At 45.3% G+C, this 18,938-nt stretch overlaps 1 protein-coding gene across 8 annotated transcripts in view; it reads right to left on the reverse strand.

Moving 5' to 3' along the window:
- The window catches only part of TLN2 (talin 2), a 368,094-nt gene extending 349,618 nt beyond the window's left edge, over window positions 1-18,476 (reverse strand). For 4 of the 8 annotated variants that reach the window (XM_006127338.3, XM_075897672.1, XM_075897671.1 and 1 more), the window contains exon 1: window positions 18,289-18,424. The gene's annotated coding sequence lies outside the window, so the exon portion shown is untranslated. Of the gene's footprint in view, window positions 1-4,570; window positions 4,592-18,288 lie in introns of those variants that run through there. The other 4 variants (XM_075897670.1, XM_006127334.4, XM_006127336.3 and 1 more) reach the window with 3 other exon arrangements.
- Window positions 18,477-18,938: the final 462 nt, after the last annotated feature.

The raw sequence follows: 18,938 nt of genomic DNA on the forward strand, positions 1-18,938 counted from the left end.
AAAAATCACTCCAAGAAATGCACAACCCAAAGCTTCAAGCTAAACACCCAAAACAGTGGTATACAATTTTCTTTTTAATAAGAAGTATTAAAAATGGCAACTAAGAAGAGATGCTTGTTGGATGAAACAGGGTTTTCAACCCTGTTTGGGAGACGGAATTCGCTTTTGCAGAGATAAATGGAAAACTAATGTATCTTCTTTGTCAAAAAACTATCACCGTGTTAAAGAAAACAAACCTGCAATTGCACTATGAATCTTGCCACACTGAGTTCAAAGACTTGTATCTACCTGACAGCAATTTAAGAAAAACTAAGATACGTTCCTTACTGGAAGGTTACTGTACTCAACAAGGTAAGTTCCATTTGCAAGTTAAAGACAGCAATGCCGTTACAGAAGCCTCCTTCAAAATGGCTTGGTACATAGCTAAATCAAAAAGACCTTTTATCAAATGTGAACTGATGAAGCAGTGCTTCTTGGACTGCAGCAAATCACTTTTTGCAGAATTTAAAAACAAAGAGGATATAGTTAAATATCAAAACTGCAAGTCTGTGATTCAACTGTAGTAAGACAAATTGAAAGCATTTCAGGCAACCTGTTTTCTAAATTGCTAAAAGACATTGAAAGTTCTGAGTATTTCACTCTGGCAATGGATGAATCTACAAATCGTTCAAACATATCTCAGTTCATAATCTGGGTGTGTTTTTTCAATGGCAAGAAGTATGTTGAAGAAATGCTTACTCTGCTACCTTTTACAGATCAAACGAGGGGAGAGGATGTTTATTGTGCGCTGAAGGCATTTTTTGAAGGACCAGGAAAATGCATTGATTTGAAGAAGCTTACTTCATTAACAACTGATGGCGTTCCCTCCAATGTTGGAAAAGAGAAGGGGCTAATTTCTTTGCTGAAGAAAAATCCAGTTTTCTTTTCATACCATTGCATTCTGCACCAAGAACAGTTATGCAGCAAACTGAAGAGAGAATTTATCAAAAGCACAATGCATAGTGTCACAAAAATCGACAACTCCACTGTTGCAAATGCCTTGGAACACAGACAATTTCGAGCTTTTGTTGAGGAGTATGAAACATAGTATGGTGACTTGGCAATGCCTGCAGAAGTTAAATGGCTGAAGTCGAGGCAAAGTGTTTAGATCGATTTATGGATCTACTGCCTGCTGTACGAGTGTTTTTGGAGGCAAAGGATCGCCAGGACTTACTGTCATGTTTAGATGAAGAGACACTGCTGCTAAAAATGGTTTTTCTCACTGATATGAAACACCACTTAAATGCACTCAATCTTAAACTTCAAGGCAAAGAAAAAAAATGTTGCCTTCTCTGATATGTGATGTTTCCACATTTGAAACAAACTGGCCGTTTTTGCAGATCAGCTTAATGAAAAAGACTTAACTCACTTTTCCATCCTCAACTTGCAAGTGACACAGCTGAAGATGAAACATGCATCTTTTTTTCCTGATTTTTTTTACCGAGTACACCTAAGAGCTGAAAGATTAATTTTCTTCTCGTTTTCTAGATGTCAAATCCCTGAAGACAGTTCTTGAATTTACTGAAAATCCATTTTCAGTTGAAGTAAAGGCAGTCTCACCTTCAGCAGTGAAATTTGGTGTTGAGAGGGCCACATCTGAAGAAGCGACAATAGAAATGCAAAACAACAGTATTCTAAAAGCTAGGCATAAGGAAGAGAACACGAACATTTTGGATGACCTATGTACAGGAAGACATGTACCCTGCATTATTAAAATGTGCCAAAAAAGTGCTAATTTGCTTTGGGTCTACATATGTCTGTGCAAGTTCATTCTGCTCCATGGGAATCATCCAGTCAAAACTGCACACCTCTCTTACTGAGAGACATCTGACCAACTGTCAGATGTATTCTGCTTGTATTCTGCTGCTACAACAGAATACAAGCCTGATGTGAAACAGCTGGTGAAAAGTTTGCAGACACAATCTTCATATTGATTGTACTTATAGTCCAGTAAATTCCAGTACCATATTGGCAGTTTTTGTATGACGTGTTAAAATTGTGAAGCCAAAACAAAAAAGTCATTAATATAATGGTCTTCTGTTGACATGCATTTTAGGAGTTACATTCCTGGACTGTCATTGCTCATTAAAAGTGCTGTCTTATAAATTGGAGATCGGGTAAATATTGCATTTTGTTAATATCAGCAGAACTGACTTAAATGGGGCCTGCATTTTGTACAGTCTTGCCTTAATCTTTATATTCATGCCCGTCAGTGTGGAAGAAGCTATTTGCATATATATACAACCACACTTAAGTTGCAGCCCTCAGCATGTGCTGTATCATTGCGGCCCCCGGGGCTTCCAAAGTTGAGTACCCCTAAACTACAGGGAACTACAGAGCAATATCGAGAAGCATCAGTGATACCATCTACTGAAGTAAAACGCATAATTAGTCTCACTGGGGCTAGGGAAAGCGGCCAAAGAAAGTTTTTAATGTTTCCTAAATTTAATTGTGTTGAAATAATATGCCCCAAGTCCCCAAACGAGAACTTTACTTTTTAACTGTCCCAACTGTAGAGGTTCACAACCTTTGGTGGCCAAGCATTTGGGTCAACTCACTTACCAAGGACTAGAGTACCTAGCAACACTATCAGTTCAGTCCCCAGCCTGCACTTATCACAATACTCATATTTCAGTAAAAAAATACAAACACACAGAAGTTCAAGCATAAGTTCTCTCCAGCCTATTGCTCTGATCCAACTTTTCAGCAGTCACTTTTACTTCACACTTAACTGCATAACCACCAGGCCTGGCCAAAGAGTTTGCGGGACCCAAGGCAGCATGTTGTAGTTGGCCGCACCGCGTGGCCGGGCAGCTCCCAGCCAGGGCAGTGAGCGAGCGAGCTAACAGCCGAGCAGCGCAGGGCCCTGAAGGAGTGGGGCCCATGGCAACCACTTTGCCTGATTACCACATGGCACAAAATATGTTCGGTTACCAAAACACCAGGAGTCAATGCAATTGTCTTCTACAAAAGCACTGTTTATTAAGTTTTCCTGTACACACCCAATAACAGCTAAGAATGGGCTGGGCAATAATTTTTGATGGGGGAACCATTCCCAAGACTTTTTGTAAGTGGTCAAGAGCCACATTTTTCTATGGAGGGGATACAGGGTCTTGGAGGGAGGTTGGGTGCAGAAGGGAGCCCAGGATAGGGGACTGGGTTGCAGAAGAGGATGTGAGGTCTGAGATGGAGTTTGGGTGAAGAAGAGGATTGTGATCTGGGGCAGAGGATTGGGGTGCAGGATCTAGGAGGAAGTATGGGTGCAGGAGAGGTTTCTGGCTTAAGAAAGGGAATAGAAGCGGGCAGGGGCTGCTCTGGCCAGCTGAAGCGCCCCTGCCTCTGGTGGTACCTGTGTGGCTTGAGCAGCCCCTTGCCTATGGTGGGCAAGGAGCTGCTCCAGACCCCACTGGTTAATCGGAGCCAGTAAGGCTCACCTGTTAAGGGTGAGGGTTACTAGATAACCATTCACCGCCCTTGTTGTGACCTGGGGAAGAGGGGGAGCCAAGAGTTTGGGTGATGACTTGGGGCCTGGAGCAGAGCGCCACAGGGCTCAGGGCCGCTCTGTGCCTGAGGGTCCTGGCAGGGCAGATCTTACCCACCCCAGTCTCAGAAGATCACAGAGTGCTACAGGAGGATTCTGTGTAATTAGTGTTTTTAAGGTAGTTCACTGAAGTCACGTACAGATTACAGCGGCTGGGTTTATTAGGGTAGTACAAGAATAAAAATTTCTATTCAAATTATAATGCCATTTCTTAAATACACTTGCCTTATAATTATTACAATAAGATCTTCAGGAACAATATCTGGGGATTGCCACCTCCACATTCCAAGTGACCACTCCTCTTTGGACAGCTGTATTTGAACACAGATTTAATTATACTGGCTTTTTAGCTTAAACCAAGCATTTGCAAATTCAGAACAAATTCTCTTCCATAACTTACAAAGAGATATAGACACTGCCCTGTAAGACTCAGCTATGTAGACCAAGGCAGCCAGCAATTTGGATGTGTTGTTTTGTTTATGTTACGTTCTACTTTCACTTCTCTGGTATGTTAGTTTTGTGGGGTATGAGCTGAATAAAGCTTCAAGTTCAAACATGCCTGAAAAGTGAGTTGTTCAAATCCAACCTTGATGCCTGGTCTGTCTTTTACAATACTAATCTGTGTCCATAACTTCAGAGGAGGATAATACATTGATCCTGCATCCAGCCAATTGTACCATGTGGTAAGGCAGGAAAAAAAACTCCCTCAAAGCTCTCAAAGTTTGAGGCATGCAGTTGGAGACCTTGATAAGAGAAAGCAGTATCAAATGATAGGAGAATGTAGCATGTTTTCTTGGTGGCAACAGAGAAAGGATGCCAGTAATACACCAAAAAAGCAAGTGACAAATTTAACAAGCCTGCATGAACTTATGCTAAACTTATACTAGAATTTTTCTTTTCCAATCTGATCAATGGGAGATGTGATGAGTGACATCACAGAGTCCCCTGGGGATTGTTCCCCAGTGCGCTGATCATGCCACTGACACTCACCTTCTTGCTCTCTTGAGGTCCCAACCACCCTGTCCTGCCAGGCCAGATCATCTTGTTTCCCGCAGACAAGGCACAGAGTTGGGGTTACTGATCTTCCTGCAGAGCAAGGCAGACACTGAACCACTTCAGCTTTGGGAGGATGCAATTCCAGGACAAAGCAAAGGAAACCAACCCCCAAATGAGACCAAAAAAACCAAAAACACAAAACAAGCCCCCAAATAAATTTGTCTCTCTCAGTATAAGAGTTTTGCACAGGGAAAGCTCAAGAGGCTATTCATCCTCTTTATCAATGGAAGACATGCACACCGACTGAAGGGATGTTCGTATATAGTCAAATACACGATTAACCAATAAGCCTAGACTTATTGGTTAATCATATCGACTACACGCAACACCCCCTCTTGCTGCCTCTGCATCTGTGGGAGACAACAAGGGGGTGGGACAGGTGGCTCTGCAGAAGCCAGCACGTGTGTGGAGCCGGCTTTCTCTGCGGAGCCATCTGTCCCCCACCCCTGCCTCCCACAGAGGCGGTAGCACAAGGGTGGAGGGAAAGCAAGTGGGAGCCAGTGCTGGGAGTTGCTGGCTTAAAAGCCAGCTCCCCATGAGCACCAGCTCCCACTGAGCCGCCTCTCCCCCCGCCCCCAAACACATACACGCACACAACTGACTTTCTGAGGTGGGCAGGTGAGAGTCGGTACTCAGAGGAAGCAGATTTCAAGCTGGCTCCCTATGGAGCCACCTACCCTCCCACGCTGCTGCCTCTTTAATCAGAGGCAGTTGGAAGCTAGTTCTAGGGGAGAGCTGCCCCGAGCACCGGCTTCTGCCACCCCCCACCACACGTAAGCATGTAACCACTGGAAATTCTAGTGGTTACGTGATTACACAAATAAGAGAGAGTTAATAGCCCTGCCCTATATAAGCCAACGCCTAGCCAAGGCTTATTAGTGCTCTTCAAAATAAACTGTTAGTTCTTTTTGTTACAAAATGTTACTGTATTCCGATAAGCATAAGTAGATAAAGCATAAAAATATGCTTACGCTTAGCAGCATTACTAACATTTTCACTGCTTGCTGGGCTTTGAGAAGACATTTTACATTAGAGCTAAATAGCAGCACAATATATTGACAGCCAGTACTGGCAGCTGTAAAACTTGACGGGACAGTGGGAAACATAGCTACACCCATAATAAGCAAAAATTCAAGTAACTAAAATCATGTTGGACCACGGATGTTCCCGGACCAGAGAGAGTGCCCGATTAAAGAGGTTCAACTTGCTAGAGAGGTTCAACTTGCAGTTGTGGTACTTTAGCTTATTCTCTGGACATCTTGCTAGGATGTTTTAAGTTTTGTTGAACAAAAATTACTTTAGATCCACACATAAAGCAGGAGCACTCTCCCTCACATCCCCTCTGTGCACCGCTTTTTAACTTTAAAGTTTGTCTCTTCACTTCTATTGTAATTATGGGAGTGCATTGTAAGCCAGGAACCACAGTTTCTTATATCAGATAAAATAAGAATGCAACTTGAAATCAATGTTCCTAAAGCCAGATTCCTCAAAACACACCAAGACCCCTAACAAGTCAGCCATAATCTTCCTCAATTTTGAAAACCCAAATAGCTCTCATTGAGATCCTTCATTAGAAAGGCACTAACAGATCTCTAACCAATAATTCAGAGTCTCAACCTTCATTTGAAGTCACACCTTGGACTTCAAAACAGCAGATTTTGACTCTCTCTAAGACCTGATGAGCAGAATCCACTGAGATGCTAACATGAAGGGGAAAGGAGTCCAGGACAGCTGGCAGTATTTTAAAGAAGCCTTATTGAAGGCACAGAAAGAAACCATCCCGACGTGTAGCAAGAGAGGCAAACATGGTAGGAGACCGGACTGGCTTACAGGGGAAATCCTTGGTGAACTTAAGCACAAAAAGGAAACTTACAAAAAGTGGAAACTTGGACAAATGACCAAGGAGGGGTTTAAATGTATAGCTCGAGAATGCCGGGGGGTTATCAGGAAGGCAAAAGCACAAATGGAATTGCAACTGGCTAAGGATGTGAAGGATAACAAGAAAGGTTTCTACAGGCATGTTAACAAGAAGAACCAAGAAGGCTAATGGCATATTAGGTTGCATTAAGAGGAACATTGCCAGCAGATCCAGAGATGTCATTATTCCCCTTCGTTCAGCTTTGGTGAAGCAACATCTGGAGTATTATGTCCAGTTCTGGGCCCCCCTCTACAAAAAGGATGTGGATGCATTGGAGAGGATCCGGCGGAGGGCAACCAAAATGATTAGGGGGCTGGAGCATATGACTTATGAGGAGAGGCTGAGGGAGTTGGGTCTGTTTAGTCTGCAGAAGTGAAGAGGGAGGGGGGATTTGATAGCAGCCTTCAACTTCCTGAAGGGAGGCTCCAAAGAAGATGGAGAGAGGCTGTTCTCAGTAGTGACAGATGGCAGAACAAAGAGCAATGGTCTCAAGTTGTGGTGGGAGAGGTCCAGGTTGGATATTAGGAAAAACTATTTCACTAGGAGGGTAGTGAAGCACTGGAATGGGTTACCTAGGGAAGTAGTGGAGTCTCCATGCCTAGAGGTGTTTAAGTCTCTGCTTTACAAAGCCCTGGCTGGGTTGATTTAGCTGGGATTGGTCCTGCCTAGAGCAGGGGGCTGGACTTGAGACCTTCTGAGGTCTCTTCCAGCTCTATGATTCTAATCAATCTTGAGCAGATAGTTCTGTGAAGAAAGCATTAAAAAATATTAAGTAATTGTGACTAAAAGCTGCTATGACTAGGAAAAGAACCTGAACCAACAGCTCTGAAGTCTGCAATCTCCCCATTTACTTCTGTGGCTGTTACCTGAGAAGTCAATGAGGATACTTCAAAATGTCAACATTCACACACTGCTCAGACAGACTTGCAGAAAGGGTCAAAGCCTTATTTCATTTTCACTTGAGATACTTCAAATTACAAACATGAAGTGGGAACACAGGAAGCAGAAGAGATTTCTCCTACTCCAAGTATCAGAGGGGTAGCTGTGTTAGTCTGAATCTGCAAAAGCGATGTGGAGTCCTGTGGCACCTTATAGACTAACTGAAGTGTAGGAGTATAAGCTTTCGTGGGCAAAGACCCACTTCGTCAGATGCATGCAGTGGAAATTTCCAGAGGCAGGAATAAATATGCGGGCCAGGATCAGGCTGGAGATGACGAGGTGGATCCAATCAAGGAGGATCCAATCAAGGAGGATCCTCCTTGATTGGATCCACCTCGTCATCTCCAGCCTGATCCTGGCCCGCATATTTATTCCTGCCTCTGGAAATTTCCACTGCATGCATCTGACGAAGTGGGTCTTTGCCCACGAAAGCTTATGCTCCTACACTTCAGTTAGTCTATAAGGTGCCACAGGACTCCTCGTCGCTCCTACTCCAAGTAATTCATGTAGCTGAGTTCTGCTTACAACACCTGGTGGGCATCATGACACAGTTATTTTCATTTCTTCCAGACATTAGAACCCTCTCCTTTTGTTTCTTCACTCACTTATAACCTGAGACTCAATCTGATTGTAACAAGTTAAGAACAGAGGCCTGGGAAAAAACAAAAACACACTAGCTGACGGTTTGCCCCAGACTCGCAATGTTACTTAGTGCACGAAATGATACGATCTAGTACTGAACTTCATGCATTATACATCCTCATTTTAAACAGTACAGCAAAACAGGGTCTGACACTCATCGGGTTCTTATTTTTCCAATTCCAAAGTAGATTCCTTTCAAATGGACATTTGTTTTAATTGCTTCTTTTATTTATACCGCCACTCTGTGAAGGAGAGTCGGCATCGTCCCAATATACTTTCAATATAGCATCCAGATAGAATTTTACCATTATCAGCTAACACCAAAGTCTTCCCAACATTTAATACTTAAATTAATCTGACCAGGTGTACGCACCATAAATTACTCTTCAATGCAGCAGACAGCTACAGTCACAGTATGCCAACTAAAACACTGGATAAGAATTTAAGTGTTTATCCAGGACAAAAAACTAGTTTTAGTTATTTGTATGAAATATCACCTATTTACAACCTATGGACAGTCTGAAGTTCTCCCTTAACGTGATTAACCTAGATAAGAACCAGTTCCTCATGAACACAGTACAGTCATGTTAATAAAAGCAGGCTCAATTTCAGCAATTGTGGCTGGTGTCTTGAGCAAAATGGGTTTCAATACAAGGCTATGAACAAAAGACAGAAACACTCCTAGAAGTGCACTAAAGTTCTGTTCCAAACGGTCTGCTAAATTTATTTACCTGTTAGTCAAAATGAAAAGAATAAGTAGCCGGCTTAAAACAAGCAAAAGAAAGTATTTCTTCACACAATGCACAGTTATCCTGTGGAACTCCTTGCCAGAGATGCAAAGTCCAAGTATATAATAGGATGCAAAAAGAGCTAGATAAGTTCATGGAAGATAGGTCCATCAATGGCTATTAGCCAGTATGGGCAGGAACGGTATCCCAAGCCTCTGTTATCAGAAACTGGGAATGAGTGACTTTATTCCCTCTGGGCCACCTAGCACTGGCCACTGTTGGAAGAGAGGATACTAGACTAGATGGACCTTTGGTCTGAGCAAAAGTGGCCACTCTTATGTGACTATTCTGTACTGTAGGGTAAAAAAGCCATAATATGTCCTTCCCAACAAAGAACTGCCCTGTCTCACCAATTATGATGCCCCAGCAGTTACCCCTCTGCATGGGTTTTAGTCCATTTGTGTTGGCCCAGTAGTCTGAGATTAGTTTTACTGTACTTTGTATCTGGTCTAATTTTTCCAGTCCAGTATTGCTGTTTTTAAAACTTTCTGGATGACTTTGCAGCTGGCTCTGCAATCCAGCTGGAATCAAGGTGGGTTGTGGACTTATACACGAAGTTGCAAATACAGCAGTTGAATGGCCTATATCAGTAGTCTCCAACCTTTTTACACTCACAATCACTTTTTAAATGACAGGGCAAGCCAAGACCTACCCAGTCCTTTGCCCAAGACCACACCCCTTCCTTGAGTCCCCGCCGTCTCCATTCCCCTTTTCTCCACTACTTGCTGTCCCCAGCCCTTACTCACGCTCACTGGGTTAAGACAGGAGGTGCGGTCTCTGGGGTGGGAATGAGGGATTTGGGTGTGGGAATTGGTGAGAGGTGAAAGCTCTGGGAGGGAATTTGGGTACAGGAGGAGGTGAAGGGGAGAGGTCTCCAGGCTGGAACGTGTTGGGGTGCTGAGCAAGCTGCAGGCTGGTGAGTGTGGGGGTGCAGGAGTTGGAGTTGGGATGTATGAGGGGCTCAGGGCACAGGTTTGTGGGTGTGGATGGTGCAGGAGTGTTGTGCCAGAAGACTGGGATGTGGGGCAGGAGACTCAGGTGTATGACAGGCTCAGGGCTAGGGTGTGCGGGAGGTGCAGGAGTGTTACGATGCTGCAAGCAGATGCTGCAACCAGACAGGGGCTTGTTGGCCAGGCTTCATTTTTAAATAAAATATTATGTCCTACACAGAAGGTTTCAACACCATATTTATTTATGGGAGGGGTGAGGAAACTTTTTCGGGTCAGGGATCACTGACCCAGAGAAAAATGTGTCAGGGACCACCCAAATGAGATGCCAAAAAAAAAAAAAAAAAAAAACAACCCCCACAAAAAACCCCAACCCTCACTGATGTAGGCCCAACTGAGACACCTCACTCCCCAGGCACTCCAGCCCAATGGGGGGAGGAAGGTAGGACTGAGGTTCAAGGCCTCAGGCCAGATTAATTCTACACTCGCGTCTTCTTGCTCGAGTAATATGCAAATGAGGCTAAGTGTTGAATATCGCCGAGCCTCATTGGCATAACTAATGAGCCACCATTTTTTTTCAGAAGAGGCTCTTGCCCAAGGAGTGTCTACACTGCCCCTTCTTGCGCGAGAAAAACCCTCTCGCGCAATGCCGTTCTTCCTCTCAAGTAATAGGTGTAACAGCGTTGCGCAAGAGGGTTTTTCTTGTGCAAGAAGGGGCAGTGTAGACGCTCCTTCTTGTGCAAGAGCCTCTTCTGAAAATGGTGGCTCATTAGGTATGCAAATGATGCTCGGCGAAATTCAACACAGCCTCATTTGCATATTATTCGCACAAGTGTAGACATAGCCCTAGGGTTCCAGAGTTAGTGGATTTTGTGGGCCCTCCTAGGCTCTGGGGAGGGGCCAAAAATGAGGGGTCCAGTGTGCAGGACAGAGCTGCCGGGGAGTGGGATAGGGATGGGGGTGCAGAAACTTGGTGAGAAGTAAGGGGCAGGAGCAAGCTGGGGCTAGGTATCTGGCCGGGGGCAGGAGCAATATGGCCGATACCTGAGGGGGGTCTCCAAGGACAGGTATCTCAGGCAGGATCTTCAGGCAGCGCTGGAAGAAGCACACGTGGTTCCTTTAAGAAATCCATCTGCTCCTTGTACGATCCTCTGCCACCATCTTAATACCACCACCCCTCTCCCCGGAGCACAGGCAAGAAAGGGAAGATAAGAAAGCACACACACTGCTGTGGGGAGGGGAGGAGCAGCACGCACTTCCCCACCCACAGGAAACCGACTCTGGCTCCAATTTTGTGAGGGGCCAGAGGCTGTAGCACCAGCACGGGCTCCTCGTTGTGGGGGGGGGGGCAGGGGAGGGACACTGCCTTGAGATCGACTGGCACTGGTCCACGGCACTCAACTGGTTGGTGACCACTGGACTATATGTATGTTGAGAGTTTTTGGATTATCTTCAGAGTTCACCATGTCCTTTGTCATTGCATGTATTTTTTTTCTCTCTCTCACAAAGCAGTCATTTCCCACACCTTTCTACATAGGCTGAGGGCATTTTCCTCCTGCATTCAGTATTGCTCTGTACAATACAAACTGGATAAGGAACGGTCCTGCCTCTTGGCTTCCTTTAACCAATCCCCATGTTTTGTTTTGGCACTAGTGGCTGCCTCATTTGAGCCTTTCCTTGAACAGTTCAATTCTCCCTTGCAAACTCTTAGGTTACAATGTATTTCTCACACAATCCTGGCTGACTAGGAAGTATTTTATTCCAAAAACTACAAGAGTACCACACGTGAGATCTGTAACTTAAATTGCTATTCTTTCTTCTGCTTCTTGATTTCATATAAAAACCACCTGCCTTTGAGTCTGAGGTTACAATAATGCAACACATGTAAGAGATCTTCCAGCATTTCATGTATTATTCCTACAAGTCTTACTTGTCTTATCTTTTCCCTCACCAATTATAATGTGTCAAGCTTTATTTTTGCCCTTTTCCTCACCCTAGTTCTGATGCACTCATTTCTCACTCTACTGCTACCAAGCTAAGCCAACTATTCCTATAACTAAGCAGACTATTTATTAGGCTAGTTAGTAGCAGGTAGAATGGAATTGCAAGTAGCTAGTCCTGCCATAAATAACCTTAGACTAACTAAAGAATGTGTGTGTATAAATAAAAATATAAAGGTTTGATGTAGGCAATTTTCAAGTACATGTTGAACCTCCCTAGTCCAGAACTTTCAGGTCTAGAAACATCTGTCATCCAGAATGATTTAGTTAGCCAGGTGTCCACTTTTCATGGGTGTGGCCAAGGTTCCTGCAGTCCCAAAACATTTGTTTGCAGCCATAAGTCCTAACTCTCAGTATTCTGGGCTGTTATTTAGCTCTACTTTACCCTTAAATGTTCCCCCATCCGCCCAGTAAGCAGTGGAAGTGTTGGTAATGCTGCTAGACAATATTGACCTCCCATGGTCCAGTAAATGTTCTTGTTCAGAAGCGGTAAGGTCCTGAGGCTACCGGACTAGAGAGGTTCAACCTGTAGAAGACTCAGTTAGGCCTTTTTACAGTGGGAGACAATTCTACCATGCAGGATGCTAATCCTATTACTTCAGTCCAGTTAACAAATCACTAACTGTTCATGGCAGACAGTTGGAACTAGTGCCTCCTCCACCACTGAGAAAAATATAAGTTAGCTTGCACTGGCCAAGAAGTTACCCAGTCATGCATTTCTTTAACTGTTCTTCATTATGAGTTAGAACACGAACATCTTTCTTCACTCTCTTTCCAAAGGCAACAAGTCATCATTTTGAAAGAAAGATCAAGTCTCAACCATACCAAAGCAATCAGACATTAAAGCACAACTTTGATTTTTTTGTTCTAAATTATGACACTTTTTTCCTCAGTGCACAAGTATTAAAAAAATTATCTTTCTGTACAAGAGAGTAGGAATGTCAACAGGTAGACAACCACACAATTAACCGATAAGTCTGGGCTTACTATCTTGTTGACTACACACATTCCCCTCCCCCTTTCTGCTTCTGTATCTGAGGCAGCAATGGTGGCAGGGGGAGAGGGAGAGCCGGTGCCTGTGAGGAGCTGGCTTAAAACCCAGCTCCCCACGAGCACTTGATCCGCTTACCACTCTCCACTTTTGCACTGCTGCCTCTGATATAGCTGCACCCCGTTTCACTCTTCTGGTGTCCGAGTGCACCCACTTAGATGATAGACTTGTTACCTTCACCTACCCTGCAGTGAAGGCTCACAATTCCCCAGCGGGGGAGTGGGTGGGAGGAAGAAGCAGGCAGGAGCCAGTCCCCGGGGAGACATCTTAAAACATGCTATCTAACATCCCTACAAGGGAGATTGTAGGTAATTTAATTTCAAGTATGAATCTGACCTCAGCTTGGCAGAAATAGCGCTGTTGCCAAGTAAAAACAGACTTAAATGAGTAATTAGCACCACAGTTATTGCAAAGGTATTTCAAAACATTATATTGTACATTGACTATCATGTAGCAAATTTAGCCATTAAATTTTCTAATTTTATTAGGATGCTCTAGTAAAACTTTGAGAACTGAGGGGGTGGATCTCTGGAGACAGAAACCCAATTTATGGCTTTGGCTGGAAAACAATGAACATTTACCAGCTTCCCCTTGAGTACTCAGATTCGTTCAATAACAATTCTAAGATAAACATGTGAACAACAAACCCAGCAAAATGATTTCCTGACACCACCATGAAGCAAGATTCCCAGTGTTGGCACAGCTTTAATGAATACTCTGAAATCTAAAAAATTCAATATTCATACTTCAGCTCCAAGTATTGTGGCCAACGTTCAAGGTCAATGTCATGGTTTCAGAGCTAGCTGCACCCCTTTTCACTTTTCTGGTGTCTGAGAGCACCCACTCAGATGATAGACTTGTTTCCTTCATCTACCCCACAGTTAAGTCTCACAATTCCCCACATTTAATCTGGACCAAAGGTCATTTTAACGAATGTACCAACCATGCTGACCTAGCAGATCTGACTAGGCTTAAGCTACCTGCAAGTCTTCTTTCAGGAGCTACGATGAGTCGTTTACTCAGTGACCAGACACCCTTTTTCACAAATAAATATTTAATCTCGTCAATGGGAATAAAACATGAGAGAAAAAGAAATTGAAATTCAATAAAAAAAAATCTATGCATATCAGTCTAACCTAAAGCTTAAGGTTTACATAGGCTTAGTTCATCCCAGACACTCAAAGTATCTGGGGACACTCTGCAGTGCGTACCTCCCTTCTACCATCCCCAAGTACTTTAAATACACTCCTAAATTCTTGGTTCCGGTGTTTCTTCATGTGGAGTCCCACTCCCACGTTTACAAGCCAGAATATTGAAATCAGCAGTCAGAGGTAAATCTTCAAAAGTCAGTGATAACAAGGCAGCTATCAGATGCTATTGTCCCCTTTCCTGCTATGCATAGGTAACTCTTGATAAATTAAACCCTTTGTATATCACAGCAAAAACAGTTTCAACACGTAATATGTATGATGCATTACAGGCAACTCCCATGTCCGTCATAACTACTCATCCACTCTGCTATTTTCTACGTTATCAGCATTCAACTGTCTGCAAATAGTAAGGAAAGATTCACTAGTAAATATGTAAACCAAAGCTCTGACAATTTAACCTGGTGCAATTCTTTGATGTTTTAAAGTTGATTTTGTGTTTTACACACACTTTCTTTTCTCTACATTTCCTAGCTATTGTTAAGTTGAACAGCACCAGCATCTGAAAGCCAGAAGCCTTTTCTAGCCAGTTACCTAGGCCAGTTTTGCAAATCCAAGATGCCAGAAAAACTGGATGTTTAATTGAAATTTCTGAGGCTGACCTATCACTAATTTGTGGGCATTTTAGATACTGCATTAAGACATTAGGCTGGACTAAAGGCTGACATTATAGGCTGGAATAAAGCACCAATAGCAGAATGCCTTGGAAACGAATGGAGTTGGATGCCTGCACTTTTGGCTAGCTCTAATGACTAATTCACCACTGACAGCTTCGGAAACTGCCCGTGCAAGGCCCTCACATTTGTACAGTAAAAAAAACAGACATATGTTCTACAAATGAAGTTTTGAAAGCCATGAACACTCTTGGTTCAATGTGTCAGGAACCCTCCAGAGTTGAAAAGCTTCCACAAGCAGAAATTTTAAGTCACCATAAAGCTTAAGCCGTTCCAGATATAGTACACAGTTTCAACAACAGCTAAAGACATCTTTCCAGGTACAAAAACCTTGAGACTTGTATAGAATATGACTGAGCAATGTGCTATAACAGCTACATTTTAACAGCAGGTGATTTTTATAATTTAAGAAGAGTTCAGCACTTTGATTAGCTGTCATCTAAAAAAGAAATCAAACTGCATAACTAATGATCTCAAAGTTGAACTAATTAATCCTTGGCATCTTACAGTGATCACTCCAAAAGGGAAATTCATTTCCACCCCACACCTCCATTATCTTATACTCCCCACTAGTTTAACTGGAAAAAATGTTTAGTCACTACTATGGTGTTATGGCAACATTTCAAATAGATTCAAGTTTGAGTGTACTACATTCCATTACTGATATCATATAACAGATGATGTTATATTAATAGTATGCAGGATCAGCTATTCAGCAATATGCCAACTTATACTACAGTTGATACTGTAAAGTCACTACGAAGTACTCTTGTAAGGTTCTGTATTTGCTGTTAAATTGGAGATGCAAAACTTGTAAACTGAGCTAGTCTGTTTCTGCCAACCCTGCAAACTCAGTCCAGGGAATAGAAATCAAACAGTATTCAATCTGGAACCGGTATCCATATACATTATAACCGGACAAATGCACAATTGTGGTGCTGATGCATAGGCAACAAGGGGACCCAACATAATCCTAAAGCTTTGCTACAACCAGTGAGTAAAAAAGACAAAAATATAGCACTGAGTTCATACAGGATGTAGATAACAGGAGCAATAATAATTACCCAACTATTTGGGGGGAGGGGAAAACAAACCAACTTAAATCTACACTTAACTTTAATTTGCTGGAGCTAAAAGTTAGACTCATTTATGCTAACTAACCAGCAGTTATTTGTTATTTCAAACAGACTCAACATATGGAAATGTTCCATATGCTAGATTTGTGTAGGATATTATGACTAGTGCTGTCAGATTTCATCAATATTGGCATGCAGAACACTGACTTACAAATGAGATTAAATTAGCATACAGGAGATATGATGTTCCTTCACATCATACCTACAACCCACCTGAAGGTGTCATTCCCCCCACCAGAGGAAGGATTAGGAAAATTCCTACCACTACCACACTTTCCCTGCAGGTTTTCCTTCCCTGGACATGCAAAAGCTCCACACAGCATGAACTAATGCTTCTTAAACAACAAATAGACTAGCAGCACTTTAAAGACTAACAACAGGTGTAGATGGTATCATGAGCTTTCCTGGGCACAAACCACAAACCTGGGCACAAACAACAGATGTAGATGGTATCATGAGCTTTCCTGGGCACAAACCACAAACCTGGGCACAAACAACAGATGTAGATGGTATCATGAGCTTTCCTGGGCACAAACCATTTCTTCAGATGACATGTTTGTTAGAAGTATAATTTCAAACTTAAAGTACATCTCTGCCTCAAAACTAACAGGGATGAAACCTGGCTCCCAAATTAACTTTGACAAAGTACATTTTATAAGACTTGGGAAGGAAGTGAGCAATTGTTTAATTCGTTGGATTTGTTTTTAAAAATCAATGAATTTGTTATTTAAAGCATCCATTTAGTGCTTAAGTGAAAAAGACTAGAAACAAGTGATGGTAACTCATCTACCAGCTCGAGTTAATGAAGGGGAAAAAACACCCTGCAAATAAGATAATGTTGAAATCCATCACCTGTGTTTATTGCTCACATTTTAAATATCCTTTTAAGCCAACTGCTTCCGCAGGAGGTCGATGATCTGTCCCGAAGCTACCTACACCGTGCAATGGGCTTCCCGCACCGGCCACATAAAGGCAGGGCTATGCAGCCTGCAAACACGCATGGTTTAGGGCCATTTCAGAGGCAAGAGAGATGGGAACCCCGAGCCCGCCAAGGGGGTCAATGACCCCCGCCGAGCAACACCAGTACAAGCCGGACTCAGGCTGGGAGGCCAAGCTCTTCGCACCTGGTCCTGAAGATGCTCGCCCCCCGGGGCAGGGCAGCAGCCGTCCTGGGGCCCTGTGCAAAGCGCCGCTTGTCTTCCCACCCGCTGCTCGCCCATCCCCCGCCCTCCAGCCGCCTCCCACGCCCCCTTCCCTTGCATCTGCCCAGCCTGGCTGCCTTCCTGCCAGGGGGAAAGAGCCGGGCGAGCCCGAGCAAAGGGTCCAGCCCTCGCCCCGCGTTTCCTGCGCTCCGAGAGAAAAGCAGCGTCCTTGAAAGGTCGGCGGGGCACAGGGACGCGCGGATCCCCCCGTGCAATCTCTCGCCCTCTCCGCACATCGGGCAGCGCCCGCAGCAGCCACCGCCCGCCTCCCAGCGCTTTTTCCGCACACACGTACCGGCGGCCAGCAAGAGCGGTGACCCCCCTTCATCACACCCCCCAACACACACACACACACTTTGCTGCTGCCCAGTGCATGCAACGTGGGCTGGTCTCATACAATCTCAGCCACAAAATATGGCTCCCGCTTCCCCCGACTCCCAACCCCCCCGGAGGTAAAGGACGAGATGCAAAGGGGGATTCCTCCACAGCGAGCTGGGGCAGGAGGGGAACAGCCCATCAGCCCCTCCCGCATTCCCCCGCTCTCCTCTGGTGCTGCTCCGCACCGCTTCTTGCGCGGGCGGCAGCCTGCTCCGGAGCGGGGGGGGGGGTGGTGGGGCAGGGGAAGAGCCTTGCTCCGGTTGCAAACTGCTTTTATTACAGCTCCCTGGGTCGCCTCCGTTCTGCAGGCGAGCAGGGCAGGGTCCCGGCGTGGATTAGCGTGTGCTGGAATGAAGCGAGCTATCCACAAGCGTTAGCACGCTGCAGTCCCAGCAGCTGGGATCTAGGGAGGGGGGGGGGGTGTCTGCCTCTTGCAAAAGCCCCGTCCCCGGGCAACAAATCGGGGCAAGAGCGGAGCCGCGTCAGCTTGGCCGCTTCGAGCCAGGATTCCCCGGTAGGATCCAGACAATGTCCCCGCTGCTTGCGGGGGTGAGTGCAATGCCATAGCTACATGCACAAGGCAGGTGGAGGGTCATTCCCCTGCAGATCCAGCGCTCCCATTGCACGGCCGGGCTTGCTGCATTCCCACCGCTCAACCGGTGCACACGGGGACGAGTCCCTGGGGTTTAAAAAAAAAAAAAAAGGCAACACGAGACAGTCCATGCAACGTGCAATAGCGAGCGGGGAAAGACTCCGCCGAGGCTCCTACCGGGACAGGCGTGACTGTTGCATTGCAAAGCGCCCAACCCCTGCAGGTCGCTTCCTTCCCCCCCTTCCTTGCCTGCCAGAGCCGCCGGCTCCAGCGCGCTGCTCCTCCGCCTCCTGCAGCGGCTGCTCGCTCCGGGCTCGCAGCCCCCTACCCAGCGAGAGCAGGAAACGCGTCATCACTCGGGGACTGGGCTGCCTTCCTCCTCCCCCCCCCAGCTGGCAGCCTCGTCCTCGGCTCCCCCTCCCCAGCTGCAGCAGGGACCCCCCCGGCGCAGCAGCAGCGTCTCCTGCACGAGGGGCTGGCCCGGGGATGCCCCCGGGTTCACTGCATGGAAGCAGCAAGGGGTCCCTGCTGCCCACCCTGCTTTATGGGAGAGGGGCTGGAGGCAGCTGCATCAGAGACTCCCCCAGCCCACTGCGCCCAGCGGAGGGGAACGAAAGGGGATCTTGCTGCAGTAATGCAGGGACCCAGCTGGGTGATGGGAAGAGTCTCTATTGCAATCTGCAGTATGACCCTCTCTCCCGCCGACAACAGGCTGTTCTCCAGGCAGGGCAGGTGGCTGGCAGTACAGCAAGGAGCTCTGTCCCCAGGGAAGATGTCCCCCTCGTCGGTCACAGCTGCTAGAAGTCCTGAGAGTGTTTCCAGGAGGG

The sequence above is a fragment of the Pelodiscus sinensis genome, chromosome 14 (genome assembly GCF_049634645.1).
Source record: "Pelodiscus sinensis isolate JC-2024 chromosome 14, ASM4963464v1, whole genome shotgun sequence".
NCBI classification, from domain to species: Eukaryota; Metazoa; Chordata; order Testudines; family Trionychidae; genus Pelodiscus; species Pelodiscus sinensis.